General features: G+C 47.2%; 1 long non-coding RNA gene across 1 annotated transcript; it reads right to left on the bottom strand.

Moving 5' to 3' along the window:
* Positions 1-5486: 5486 nt before the first annotated feature.
* Positions 5487-7377, bottom strand: LOC124653894. Its single transcript, XR_006988086.1, has 3 exons — positions 7185-7377; positions 6146-6307; positions 5487-5544 (listed from the first exon to the last, which is right to left on the bottom strand). It is a non-coding gene; the product is annotated as an uncharacterized LOC124653894 (long non-coding RNA).
* Positions 7378-14003: the final 6626 nt, after the last annotated feature.

Raw genomic sequence — 14003 nt, 5'->3', positions numbered from 1 at the left:
GGGAGACAAAGGGAGAACTAGAGACTCACCAAATCCACGGAGTCGAAGAAGAGGCCACCGTCACCATGGTTGCCGCCATCGCACGGCAGCGAGAGCGGAAGAAGTGGAAGCCTGCAAAGGTAGCTAAAAAGTTAACAACAATGCAGAGAGAATCGTGTGTCAAGGATACTCCGTAAATAATAATGTGGAATATAAAGTCATTTATGCTCATTAGATCCGTACCCCAACTATATGGGATATAAAAAGGTCCCCACATCTAGACGTAAATGTTAATGCATTCCTACAAGTACGTGGATTGCTGAAGTCTAAAATGGCTAGTTAGCAGAAAGGCATGCAATTTTGCGAGTATGGACGACGAAATAACTCGTTATCATTCTTTGTGTCGTGCTATCCATGTCATGACATGAGATAACAGAACTTATTTCATTTTTTGAATGCATAGCCTGTCCACGGTTTCAATTATGAAGTTAAGCCGACATCAGAAAACATATATATAGAAGAGAGGGAGGGCTAAGAACCACTGCTAAACCAATCAAATAACTTCCGCATCAGCTAATCATTAATGATTAATCCTAGAACAAAACAACCGATTATAGAAAAACTTGCCAGGAAATAGTCCTTGACTATTGGTGAGGATGTATTATTAAGTTAGACAAATACAAATGTTAAGAAAGGTCTAATAAGAATTTGGACACCAGAAATGGATATCTGCACTTTTTTGCACATACATTTTTTGGAACATATTCTTGTGCATGATATTTAAAAGTGAGCCGAGGACTTGAGGAGTGCATATGCTAAAAGTGGTGTATGTGTTCAGTGATGCCTTCCAATCTCCATTTTTACAAGTGTATGCCAAATTGCATGCAGTTCTAGTTAGCTCCTGCCAAGAGAAGAAATAGTCACAATACATCCAAGTCCCTGAACAACCAAAAGAATCCCATTTCCAGTTCCATACGAAGAAACCTATATATGTTGTTTAACTCTGACAAAATAGCAGCCCCTCTATACTGAATATTCAAGTAGTCCAACGATAATAATAAAATCCAAATTTCAAGCTCAAAATAAGAGAAAGAAAACTGATTTCCCACTCTAGATATGTCTAGAGATTACATGCCAAAATTTCTCAAGATATACCATATGGCACAGCATCGACTATCAGCTTTTCAACAATAAGAATGATAGCCAAATAAAGAAGGACAATGTCGATGCAGAAGTTGCGACTCATCTAAAAACAAGCGAACGGTGGAAAAATAGGTTGATATGAGCTCACCAAACTACCAAATCATTAATCAGGAAAGCACAACTTGAAGAGTAAAGTTAACTGAAGAATAGTCTGCTCTGGTTTCATGTCGATATACTTCAAGTCTGGCATCCATTACAATAATACAAGAGGCACATGCCACAACAGTAGTATGTCACACAATGCTTAAGATCAATATACATATTACTCTTCTGTAGGCCAACAACATAACTGACAATACATATTCATTCTGAACCATAAAACGTGATTTAGAGCTATATGTTGGTGCTCCAGATGATATTATTACCAAATATATATATGTACACAGGTAACAAGGAAATGGAATGAACATCTTACTAAAATGCATTACTATTAGACAATTGAATAGGAGGCCATCCGGGCATCCACACCAACCTAAATAGTGGCTGTAAAGTAAAAGCTTTTAACTATTGGAAGTCAAATGGGATAAACAGATTCTAATTACTCTCTATAGGCCACCAAACATAACCGACAACAGAGCCTTCGACAACAGAGCCTTCAGTACCACTCAATGGTTTAAAAGCTTAAGGACAGGAACCTGAAACTTACCTAAAACCACATAGTCGAAGAAGTAATTCAATGCCTTCGCACCGTGAACTCGACGCCATGTCACAACAGTGAGGGAGGAGGTCAAGGATGAAGTATTTGAAGCCAATGGTAAGCCAGGCCTACTTAAGATACTCCACTATCAGTTTTAGCTTGATAGCCTTCGCCTCCTTCGTAATCCTACATAGATCAGATCAAATGGAGTCAGTTAACAAGAAACATGCATAAGTAGGACAAAATAAAGAAACAACAATGCCATACCTGTAATAGTTTGAATCTGCCAGGGCTCTCTACTAGGCTAGAAACATTTTATTAGAAATCTCCGGCTGCCTTTTGGAACTGTCTTTCTCCGTCAACATATGTTGCATAAGGATCTTGCTCGGTAGTGCGTTCTTTTCTGCTCCAGACAGTGCAATCTTCTACTAAATTTCTGCATACTTTTCTGCCACCTTTTGTCTTTCTCGCAATTAGCGCCTGCAGATTGAAGATATTATAAATATATAAAACATTCTCCAAACCTTAAAGTTACTCAAACAAAGAGATATCATCGTTATTTGAAAACCTGCAGCAGTACAACAATACAAGTAATCATTCATTTAAATTACATAACTATGCATATCTCAGAAAAAGCATATAATCATGAGTTGCTCAGATGAAGAGGTTCTGCTATCACAGATATGTTTGTACATAGTGATCTCATAATTCCTTAATTATACAGAACCAAGGGTGATCAGTTGGCTAGATGCACGGGTGTGCGCCTAAGGCACCCATGTTCAAGGCTCGTCCCATAGTTGTCTTAATAAAAAAATTTATATGTAAGGGTTTGTTGGAGTCTAATAAAAAGGCTTGATGTCAGGACTTCAGAACATTGATGACTAGCCCTACAACGAATGCCAGGAAGGAAATGGATATCAAAATGGATTATTGAAAGATGGAATGGCTAACTAAGACACAAAAAAATGCAGGAAGGAACGGGGTGTAAAAATTCCATCTTAGTAGAAGATCCATTGCTTACTGTAAAAAGATAAGTCTGACAAGCACACCCAACCTACGGTCAGTGACAAGACATTGTGCCAATATAGCAATAAGAAATAATTCAGTTACTTGAGTTGAAGCCAGATCTTTCTCAAATGATAATCAAACAGATCATACATCCATTTATATTCAGCAGAAGAAACACGCTACACAGAGGGGTAGCTACGCATCCCTTCCGGATGTGACATGTGTCCCTTTGGTATACGATCATTAACCCCCCGCTCGTATTATTAGCGAGTAATTAGATGCGGGTTCCTTGCGCTAACACGCCCCTTCCGTTATGAGAGTGATTTTGTGGAACTTCTTAGCTCAGCCCGTGCTCGGCTGCTGACAGCATCCCCCCCACCATCCTGCCAGCGTCACCCCAGTGCGTGTGTTTGAACAAGAAACTGTCCGCACCTCTTCGAGGAAGACCTGGCCGTCCTCTCCGGACATATTAGCAGTGCAATGGATGCTGGAGATGGCAAAGGTGCCACACCAGAATCATCACCACACCCTTCCTGCTCGAAGTAGTCATACAGCAGCTGCAGCCCCTCTTCATCCCCTTGTGCTGCATCACTTTCATGCTGACAGAATTGATATAGCAGAAGAAGATGATTTGACCGACAGGCATGCTTCAACAGACGACTTGTGCTCAAATCAAGTTTGCTTGCCTCGACAATAGCTTGTGGACTTTTTGATACCTCGGGAAGCACAACCCGTGACGTAAAAAGATCTGAGATATGCAAAGCGCAATACCTATCACTATTTTTTTGTCTCGGGCCATCTCATGCTATAGAAACTGCATATCGAATGCATGCCTCGGCACATACCTAGCAGGCATCTAAAAAAATGCATGCATGATTTTGAATCTTCAGAACACATGATATCTTGCTCCTGGTCAGACAATCTTTTCAAAAACTAGTATGTTGCCAAGCATCTGCAAGAAAAAAAAGTGATTCAGTTCTCTATCGAGCCAAACTTTCCAAGTGCGGGATATGAACACATTATAATATGACCAAGCAAGCTAAACACAAAGCTGAAACAGTTTTTTACAACACAGCAGTTGAGACATGAATACTCTCATACAAACGGCACCACAATATACAACACACGTGCAGGGGAATGAAAGTAACAATCATGATTGAAAATCAACACTTCAACCTGGACAAACAAGCAGATTACACAATATCATTCGATTGTCCAGGCTACTGGCAACACTCAAGATCCAAATTGTGAAACAGTGAAAGATGATTTTTTTTCTACAACCGGGAAACTTACTGCAAGATGGGTTCGTCCTACAACACATCTCTCCGAAGACAGTCAAGCTGCTTCCATCGGCAGGCTCCGCTTTCCCCTCCTACTCTTGCTACAGTACATCCAGAGGCGAAACCGGAGGCGACCGCGTGCCTCACGTCGAGCACCGGCGAGGCCGTTGGTTCCCTTCTTCTTCCCTTGCTGCCACGGCAGAGGGAGGGTGGGGGAACCCCGGTCCTCTATTTCCGGCTTGTAGATAGGGTTAGGGTTAGATTTTCCAGAGGCGTTGTCGGAGTGGAGGAGTCAACGCTGCGTCTAAATAAGGTGCTGAGGCGTCTCCCTCGGGGCGGCGTGACGAAGCCGGTGGCCTGGTCTTCTTGCCGCTCGTGCGTGATGGCAAGATCTGTGTGCCTCTGCTGGATGCGGTCCAGAGAGGACAAGGTATGGTCAGGTTTGGCCGGCGAGACGACGGTGCCGTCCAAGCCCTGGCCTTTTGTGCTTCGGATCCGTCGTCGTCACGGCAGAGCTCTCTCCAACTCTGCTCGTGGATCCGGGAGCCTTTGCAGGAGCTTCGTGGTCGGCGTTGGACTCGCCGGCGTCGGCGCTCGAGCGATCTGGTGCCCTGATGCTAGGTTTGCGGCTGGAGGTGGCGGATCCGGTGGTGCTTCGTCGACGACATCGACTGAGGTCACTAGTTCTGTAGCCGAGCAAGCACGAGGAGTTCCCCGGTCAACGCGCCACAACGGATGTGCCTTGCCGGTTTCGGATGGGACCTCAATCGACTCACAAAGCCAGCGTATGGCGATGGTGCGACCTCGGCTTTTGGGGATGGTGGTGGCTCCTGTCCTCCTCCGGCGTCCTGTGGCGGCGGCGGCGGTTGGTCTCGGGCCTGGATTTGGTGACAGGGAGATTTCGAAGGGACCTGTTTGTACTTTTTCTTTTTTCAGGGGTCTCTCTGCTTGTGTTCTGGTGCACCGGTATCTTCTCGAGCTTTCTCGAGATTTCTGTGTTTGTATCGAGTCTGTATGAATACCTGCTGAATGCAGAAATTTAAAAAAAAAATCTCTCAGAAGACAAGGTACGAGGGATGGCTAACCAGCTGCACCTTGTTCCCGGCGAGCACGCCGAAGGAAACAGAGCCAGCCCCGCTTAGTGGATAGGCATTGGCAGGCAGATATCATCGGTAGACTTCTTCATTTAATGAACACATGATTCTACAGAAAAACACAAGGATTTTCACAAGTCAACTAGTGCTGCTATCTATAACACGTTTCTGGATCGAACATGGAAACTATGGTGGAGCACAAGGCAGTCCATGTAAAAAATGGACCTTTTCAGGGGTTGGCCTTTTGTGTTTAGTGTCCCTTGAGGTGCAGCATCCCCTCTTTGTCCCCCTTTGAGCGTCGTACAAAACAAGGGTATTAGCATCCATGCAGCAACACTTGGTCCTACAATAGAAAAAATTGTTTACTGTCCAGTGCATATATAACAAGAGCACTCGAAAGTTAACTATATCAGCTACTGAATAACAAACGAGATTATTAGAGGAACAGACAATCCACTCTACTAGAAAATAAATGTGCATAATATATATCAGTTTAGCAACTTCTGAGTACAGAGGATTAGCATCCAATTACCACCTGATGCTTCAAACCATTCTACTCTATGTGTTCATTAATTAGATAAGCATGTTTGCCAACGTTGGATATTTGGCCAATTCCAGATTGACTAGATAAAGCTCTATATTAGATGCTATTGCATTCAACAACAAAAGTGAATAAACATAATATGAATACTACAGCCTATTTCCTTGATGATTATAGCATGGCATCCAATTTTAGAACAACAATCAGAAGGAGTCAAGAATCCATGCTCAAAGGAGAAAGAATGGACAATATCAGTTTATCATGTCTTCAACAAATTTTAGCATACAGACAAATAGCTCAATCAGGGAAATATGTATGGCTGATCCAGACTTCCATTATCCTAAAATAAGAAGTTCAGCAAACTGTAGCTTCCCATCATTAGAGGATGGGGGCAATGGCTCACCTATACCATGGATGCGTAGAAGAGTTCACTGTTGCCGAGATGAACTTGTCACCATCACACGACATCAAGGGCAGACCGCGGACAGCACAACAGCAGCACCTCTAGAGCCAAAACCATCGACGGCCAGGCCTGGCTTGGCCAGCTGCACATCCAGCTGCTGCCCTGCAAAAGATGGATAAGCAAAACAATCAATTAAAATAACAATCCCCCAAAGTTAAGATTAAAGCTGAAGCAAACATTACTACCAGTGGCAAACTCTAAACCTCAACTTCCTGACCATGACCATGCAGAAGGCCCATACCAATACTTAAGAAATGTTTTTTGTTCTAGTCATTTAAAATAGATACAATTACGATGCAACGAAATTACACTCCAAAGTCAGTTATACCGAAAAGCAATTTAGTAATGCCCATGCAGATTGCATATTCTTACTACATCCAGAAACCATCCAAATAAAATCCAAGGCCATACACCACAGTATTAATGAGTGTACAGGGACACATTTGTGCAACCAAAGTATACACACAAGATTGTTTGTATACGGAGAATCTAACATGCGTGTTGGTTTCGCCTCAAACAGGACATACCGAAAATACATACGTATAGTTCAATGTTGACAAATGTTGTTGCTTGCAGATTACTAGAATTTTTCAGTGCACATGAATTTTCAGTAGCTTATCACTAGTTCATTTCCTTTACGGCTTTACCTAGATGTAAGTACTGATAGCAGGTTCCTTTCTTAAGAAGAAATAACTTGCTCATTCACCTCACCATGTCGTTAATAATAATAAAGCTGAAACACCACACATCAGGAAAATAACATACAATTTTGCCGTGCTTTACTATTGCCATGGGTAAAAGTGGAGCAAGCAAGGCTGGAACATGACCAACTTGAGGGAGCACCTCAGCACGTCTACCTAGTGGAGCTAGCAGGAATAGGACCGTGATGACCATAGCAGTGACAAAAAGCAGAAGAAAAAAGTTCATGTTGAAGTAATTGAATTGGGGAAAGAAGCGGAATATGATGCAAAACTCGGACCTTGAGGCTCTAGATAGTAGATACGGTTGCTGGGAAGAAGGTGCTGGCGACAGAGGCGGCAGTTGGTTTAAACCGCCGCCGCTGGATGAAGGGAGCACATCGAGCGGGCGAGCCTCAGCAGCCGCCATCCATGAGTGGCGCACGCCAAAGGTGGGTGACGTACGGCGTGGGAATCGAACGCCCGGAGCCGCGCCGTCCCGTCCCGATGGCCTGAACCCCATTGCCGCGCGGACGCGGCCGCCGGCAGACGAGCTCCACAGAGCACCGCGTGGCGTGTTACTGACCCCCGCGCGCTCCGGCGAGTAAGGCCGCCGCGGGTCCTGGGCACGATGGCGAAGAAATAAGCCAGGGAGGAGCCGGAGGTGCGGCGGCGGGTGGGGAGTTACAATGCAACGAAATTACACTGCAGAGTCAGTTATACTAAAAACCAATTTAGTATTATCCATGCAGATTGGAGATTCTTACTACATCCAGAAACCATCCAAATAAAATCGAAGGCCGTACACCACAGTATTAGTGAGTGGACAGGGACACATTTGAGCAAACAAAGTATGCAGACAACATTGTTTGTATACGGAGAATCTGACATGCGTGTAAACAATAAACAGATTGGTTTCGCCTGAAACGGGACATCCCAAAAATACCGAAAATACATAATGTTGACAAATTATTAATGGTTCGCTGTTGACAACATTGTTGCTTGCAGATTACTAGGACTTCAGTGTAACTATTGTAAGCAGGTTTGCTTTACGGCTTTACCTAGATGCAAGTATTTGATAGCAGGTTCCTTTCTTAAGTAGAAATAACTTGCTTATTCACCTCACCATGTCGTTAGTAATAAAACTGAAACACCACGGCATCAGGAAAATAACATACATTTTCGCTGTGCTTTACTATTGCCATGTGTAAAAGTGGAGCTAGCAAGGCTGGAGCACGACCAACTTGAGGAAGCACCTGAACAGGTATATACCTAGTCGAGCTGGCAGGAATAGGAGGACCGCGATTACCATAGCGGTGACGGAGCAGAAGAGAAAGTTGATGTTGAAGGAGTAACTGAATTGGGGGAAGAAGCGGAGTACGTACTATGATGCAAAACTCATCCCTTGAGCCTCTTGATACGGGTGTGCCGGGAAGAGCGTACTGCCGACAGCGGCGGTGGTTGAAAGCGTCGCAGGTGGGTGAATGGCGCCGCCAGGGGCACGTCGAGCGAGCGCGCCTCAGCAGCCACCATCCATCGGTGGCGAACGCCAAGGGTGGGTGACGGCGTGGGAATCGAACACCCGGAGCAGCGCTGTCGCCGCGCGGACGCATATGCCGGCAGACGAGCTCGACGGAGCACCGCGCGTCGTGATACCGACCCCCGCGCGCTCCGGCGAGCAAGGCCGCCGCGGGTCCTGGGCGCGGTGTGCGTCGACGACCGATAGAATTCCGTGCGAGGCCGGGGCCCGTCGTCGTCGATGCCGGCCTGCTAGGGGTCGTGATTGCAGACGTGGGGTGCGGTCGCGAGGAAATCAGGCGGGGGAGTAGCCGGAGGTGCGGCGGCGGAGGTTGGAGGAGCAGTGGTGGGTGGCCGTCATCACTAGAGATTAGAGAATGGGGAACGACAAGTGAGGCCGAGAGCGTTAAGTGAGGCGTCCGTTCTGTTCTCCTTTTTTTTCCCTCAATTCTTCAATGCCTGGTTTGCTTTATTCCGAGGAGGCTAGCCGTGCATTAATTCTGGTCCAAAAATTATGGGGACTAGTATTTCCTTTAATTTTGATACACCTACCAAATTTAGTGTGCTAACTTGTACTAGTACTACGTGCAAACCAAAAGGCCATGCTCGACTCCTCCATGTGTACATGACCCCATTATTCATCCAGCTCGCTCAGAACACACACACTGGCATAAGTTCATCGGACAACCGCCCCGTCTCCCACCCTCGGCACCGCTTCCTCGACAATTGATGAAGGACAATGTATGATAGCGTCGACATCCTACTTCTCGCATGATGAGAAGTGCAACATCGCTATTGGAGGATGTCCCCCACGCCAGCTCGATGTCGTGAATAGCGACGTCCCCCTCCTGCACCTACAACCTCACCGGCATCATCAACGGTGTGTGTGTGCGTGCGTGTGTGCGCGCGGTACTAGGAAAATGCTTATATGCCCAGGATGTGAGATTTGTGAGGGAAGCTTAGGTGAGTGATTTGTCGCCCTTGCCGGGTGTGAGGTTGAAGGAACCGTTTCGTTGCCGAGTGTGAGGTTGTCGCCCAGGATGTGAGATTCGAGGAGGCTGTGTGTTTAGTTCTTGTGCAAAAATTCTGAGAATATTTCCGTTTATTTTGATACTCCTACCAGATTTAGTGTGCAACTTGTGCTAGGCTACATGGCCCCATGCCCCCATCCTTAGGAGTAGTACTGTACATGCATAATGTGCACCTATGTATCTCCTCCTCTTGGCAAAGTGAACGTTCCGCTCTCTCATGCCAAGCCACACGCCGCCGTCGATCTGCAAGGTGCGCAGCTCATCGCCACTACCATGCTCGTCGGTGAAGAGAGAGACGTGCTGCTTAGTTGAGTGATTTGCCACCGTTGCCAGATGTAGTACAACTCATAAACGCTGGCATCAGAGTCGTCTCTCATATTCAACGTGCCGATGCCATGCATGTTGGTGTTGGGGCATCTGCAATCTACCTCGTTATTCATCGAGCTCGCTCACTAAACATGGCCAAAAGGCCGTGCTACATGGCCCCATCCTTAGTAGTACATGCATGATGCACACCTACCACATATCTCCTCCTCTTCACAAAGAGAACCTTCCGCTCTCTCACGCCAAGCCACACACCGGGTTAATTGATCCGCGGTTGCACATCCTGTCGCCACCACCATGCTCGCTGGTGAAGAGAGACACAGAGAGAGGGAGAGAGGGAGAGAGAGAGTGACGTGTCTGCTTGGGTGGGTGATTTGTCGCCCTTGCCGGTGTAGTACATCTATCAATGTCGGCATCAGAGTCACATCTTGTGTTCATTCCGATGTTTCCATGCAGGTTGGTGTTGGACCATCTGCAAGCTACCTCGTTTTTCATCGAGCTCGCTCGCTGAACACACACATGCATAAAATCCATTGTACAGTCGCCTGGTCTCCCACCCTTGACACCGCTTCCCCGACAATTAATGAAGAACACTATATGACAGCGTCGACGTCCTACTTCTCACCTGACGAGAAGTGCAACATCACTTCCTTGAACCAAGATCCACCTCATCACATCGACGAAGTCGGATAACGACAGAAGCTATAGGGACATGTAGAGATATAGATCTCTCTAGATCTAAAGAAGGGAGAGAAGACTAAGCTGCCCATCTAAATAATCGACGAGCACACGTTGCCATCAACTCCAAGATGTTGCCGTCGAAGGTCGCCGCCGGTGTGGGATTAGAGTCAACTCCAAGACGTCGCCGTGAAGGTCGCCGCCGGTGAGTTAAGGCATATATATATATTTGTCTGGATGCCGCTCCCACCACCCTAATAACGCATCACATCAGAAAATCCCTAACCCTAACTACAGAACGGAGGAACGAGGCTGTTCCTCCCTCTTGCCGTGTCGGAACGACAAAGAAGGTGAGTGAAGCAACATCTTGGCGGATGGAGATGGGATGGAGATGGTAGGGAGATGGGCAGCCGCCGCACAAGGAGAGAGGAGGACGAGCGGACTAGAGGTGGCCGGTATGATCCATATATATGATGTCGTACTACATGAGTACATGTACATGTACACGTGAGATTTTTGCGGCAAGGCTTGTACATGCATGTACGTGAGCTTCGCTGCTAGTAGTGAACGATGATCTATCTGGGTGTGCATTAATTAAACGGAACGGTTGGACTCCTGATCCTCCGCCGTTTGCCTACCCATCATCACCACGATTAACTAATGGAATTAATGGGAGGAACACAATGCAGCCTTTTTTTTTTTTGCGAAACAGAAAAGGATCCTTCCGGGCTGAGCTCAAGTCGATGGATCCGGTGAAGAAAAAAAAAAGAAACAATGATGGGAGAGCGAGAGAAAAGCGTGAGACCGGTGAAGTGAGCCAGGCTGGCAGCGACCGACCCGTGCAGGCTAGATTCAATGCGCGGCGCTCTCAATGGACGCTCCGAGTTACGTGCGTGCACCGGGACCGAACAGCCGTGCGGCGTGCGCGGGACCGCACATGGGTGCCTCTTCGACGAGGAGTGGAGATTCACGGCTCTTCCGCGACCGTGAGCGGCGACTTCACGGTCGGAGTGGACCGTGAGCGGCGCAGGTAGAGGACTAGGCTAGATGGTGCTATACGACACTTGAAGCAGCACTTGGTTCACGGATATAACTATCACACAAAAAGATTCTAGACTTATAATGTGAAAGTCCCACTTCGAGGCTGCTAACTCACTTCTTTGAAGAAGGTGGCCACCTTTTGGTTTTTCATGTACATATGGCCTATGATAATATAAAGAAAGCGTAAAGTCACATGTAATCACCATTTTTGGCGAAACGCTACGAGATAGACGTGGTGGGACTCACGGAAAAGGGTTTCACATGAAATCTCACGAGGAAGGGTCGGAATGACCACCCTTTTGCATAGGGTCCTAATAAGTGTATATAAGACTCGCTCATAGTGAGAGTAACATAGCTAAGTAACATCACACATCTCAAGCGCATTTTGGTGACATAGCATGCGAATAAATGAAGAAAAAGAGTGAGGTGGTAACTCAGCTATGTTACCATAACATCACACACCCCAAGGCAAAATGAGTCTACAACATAATAAATGACACAATGCATGACACCACATATAAGTTACTACCCACTATGAAGGTAGTAACCAGACTAGTAACATGACATATGTTACTAGTCTAAGTTACTCCCCACTATGAGCAGTCTAAGGGTGATGTGAACAAGAAAACCACTCCAGAACTTCAAGTGACATTTCCTTCACAAATAAGACTAGCCCCTGGGGTGATTCTAGATATATAGTTTGAAACCCTAATAACGCATCACATCAGAAAATCCCTAACCCTAACTACAGAACGGAGGAACGAGGCTGTTCCTCCCTCCTGCCGTCGAAACGACAAAGAAGGTGATTGAGTGAAGCAACATCTTGGCCGATGGAGATGGTAGGGAGATGGGCAGCCGCCGCACAAGGAGAGAAGAGGACGAGCGGACTAGAGGTGGCCGGTATGATCCATATATATGATGTGTACATGTCGTACTACATGAGTACATGTACATGTACATGTACACGTGAGATTTTTGCGGTAAGGCTTGTACATGCATGTACGTGAGCTTCGCTGCTAGTAGTAAACGATGATCTATCTGGGTGTGCATTAATTAAACGGAACGGTTGGACTCCTGATCCGCCGCCGTTTGCCTACCCATCATCACCACGATTAACTAATTGACTTTGCTGATGAATTTCCGATGGATTCGACGGTGTTGTGTGGAGCGAGAAAATGATCCTTCCTTTTTTTTTTTTTGCGAAACAGAAAAGGATCCTTCCAGGCCGCGTGCGCGCGCGCAGCTAGCTGAGCTCAAGTCGATGGATCCGGTGAAGAAAAAAAAAAGAAACAATGATGGGAGAGCGAGAGAAAAGAGACAGGCTGGCAGCGACTGACCCGTGCAGAATTGATCAAGCTAGATTCAATGCGCGCGTGCGTGCGTTCCTTTGGTTCGCTGCACCGGGACCGAACAGCCAGCCGTGGGACCGCACATAGTGGCCTTAATTTCGTGGACAGGCTCGGCTATGGGTGGCTCTTCGACGAGGAGTGGAGATTCACGGCTCGGCTATGGGTGGCTCTTCCTCGGGGAGACCTACTGCTTCGGCTTCGACGCTGCTGCTACCAGGCGATTCAAGATCGTACACGTCGACTTCGACGCCGCAGCCAACACCGTGACCGACATCAAAGACCAAGAGCTGCGCGCAGGTGTTCACGGTCGGAGTGGACACGGACTGGAGGACCGTGTCCTTCTCCTGCGCGGTGCACGGCCTGTCCTACGACTTCCCGGCGTGCGGCGACGGAGGCGTGTACTGGCACAGCAAGGCGGCGGCAGACGACGGGGCAATCACGAACGTGCGCTTCGATCTGGCCACCGAGAACATCACGTCGGTCCGGGCTCAGGTGGATGGCCGGAGGCCGGAGGGAGCGATATCTTGCCTCCCCGCGCACTGGTTGACGTGGCAATGCATCATCGGAATCAAGTGGTTCGGAGAGTGGGAGGACGGCTGCTGGCCGCGCAATGTCACCGCTGTGCCGCACGCCGTCTACGTCCCGGCGCAGCACTCGCCTGTCACGTACGGGCGGCGCCTCCCGGGCCCGCACGTCCTGCAGCGGGGCCGCATGCTCGCTGCAGGAGAAGGATGGAGCTCTACGCGCCCAAAAGATTAATGGGAGCAGCATGAGTGATCTCTACGTGTGGTTCAATTTTGGACCGAAGCAATCGATAGAGATAGGCACCAAGGAAGAGGATCCCGCCGAGAGAAACCGGTTTGTCCCGAGCTCGGGGTCGGCACCGGCCGAGCAAGTTCGAGGTCGGACGACTCCCGCACGAACAGTGCGATCTATCACATTTGCATATATCCCAACGGTGTCACCTACTCCCTTTGCAATGTACCTAGGCACGCCTCTCCATGATCTGTGCAATCTCTGACACACCAAACTACACGGTCCATCAAATATGCCCTTGATCCATCTGGTACAAGTATTGTGAGAGGTACTATCTGCAGGTTTTCAATTCAGAACTAGCGTCTGTAATTTAATTAGCACTTAGTAATGATATTTTGGGAGTATGTGATGGTAAATATCACAT

The sequence above is a fragment of the Lolium rigidum genome, chromosome 5 (genome assembly GCF_022539505.1).
Source record: "Lolium rigidum isolate FL_2022 chromosome 5, APGP_CSIRO_Lrig_0.1, whole genome shotgun sequence".
NCBI classification, from domain to species: domain Eukaryota; kingdom Viridiplantae; phylum Streptophyta; class Magnoliopsida; order Poales; family Poaceae; genus Lolium; species Lolium rigidum.
Note: the sequence above shows the minus strand (reverse complement) of the source record. Positions and strands in the feature narration are given on the sequence as shown.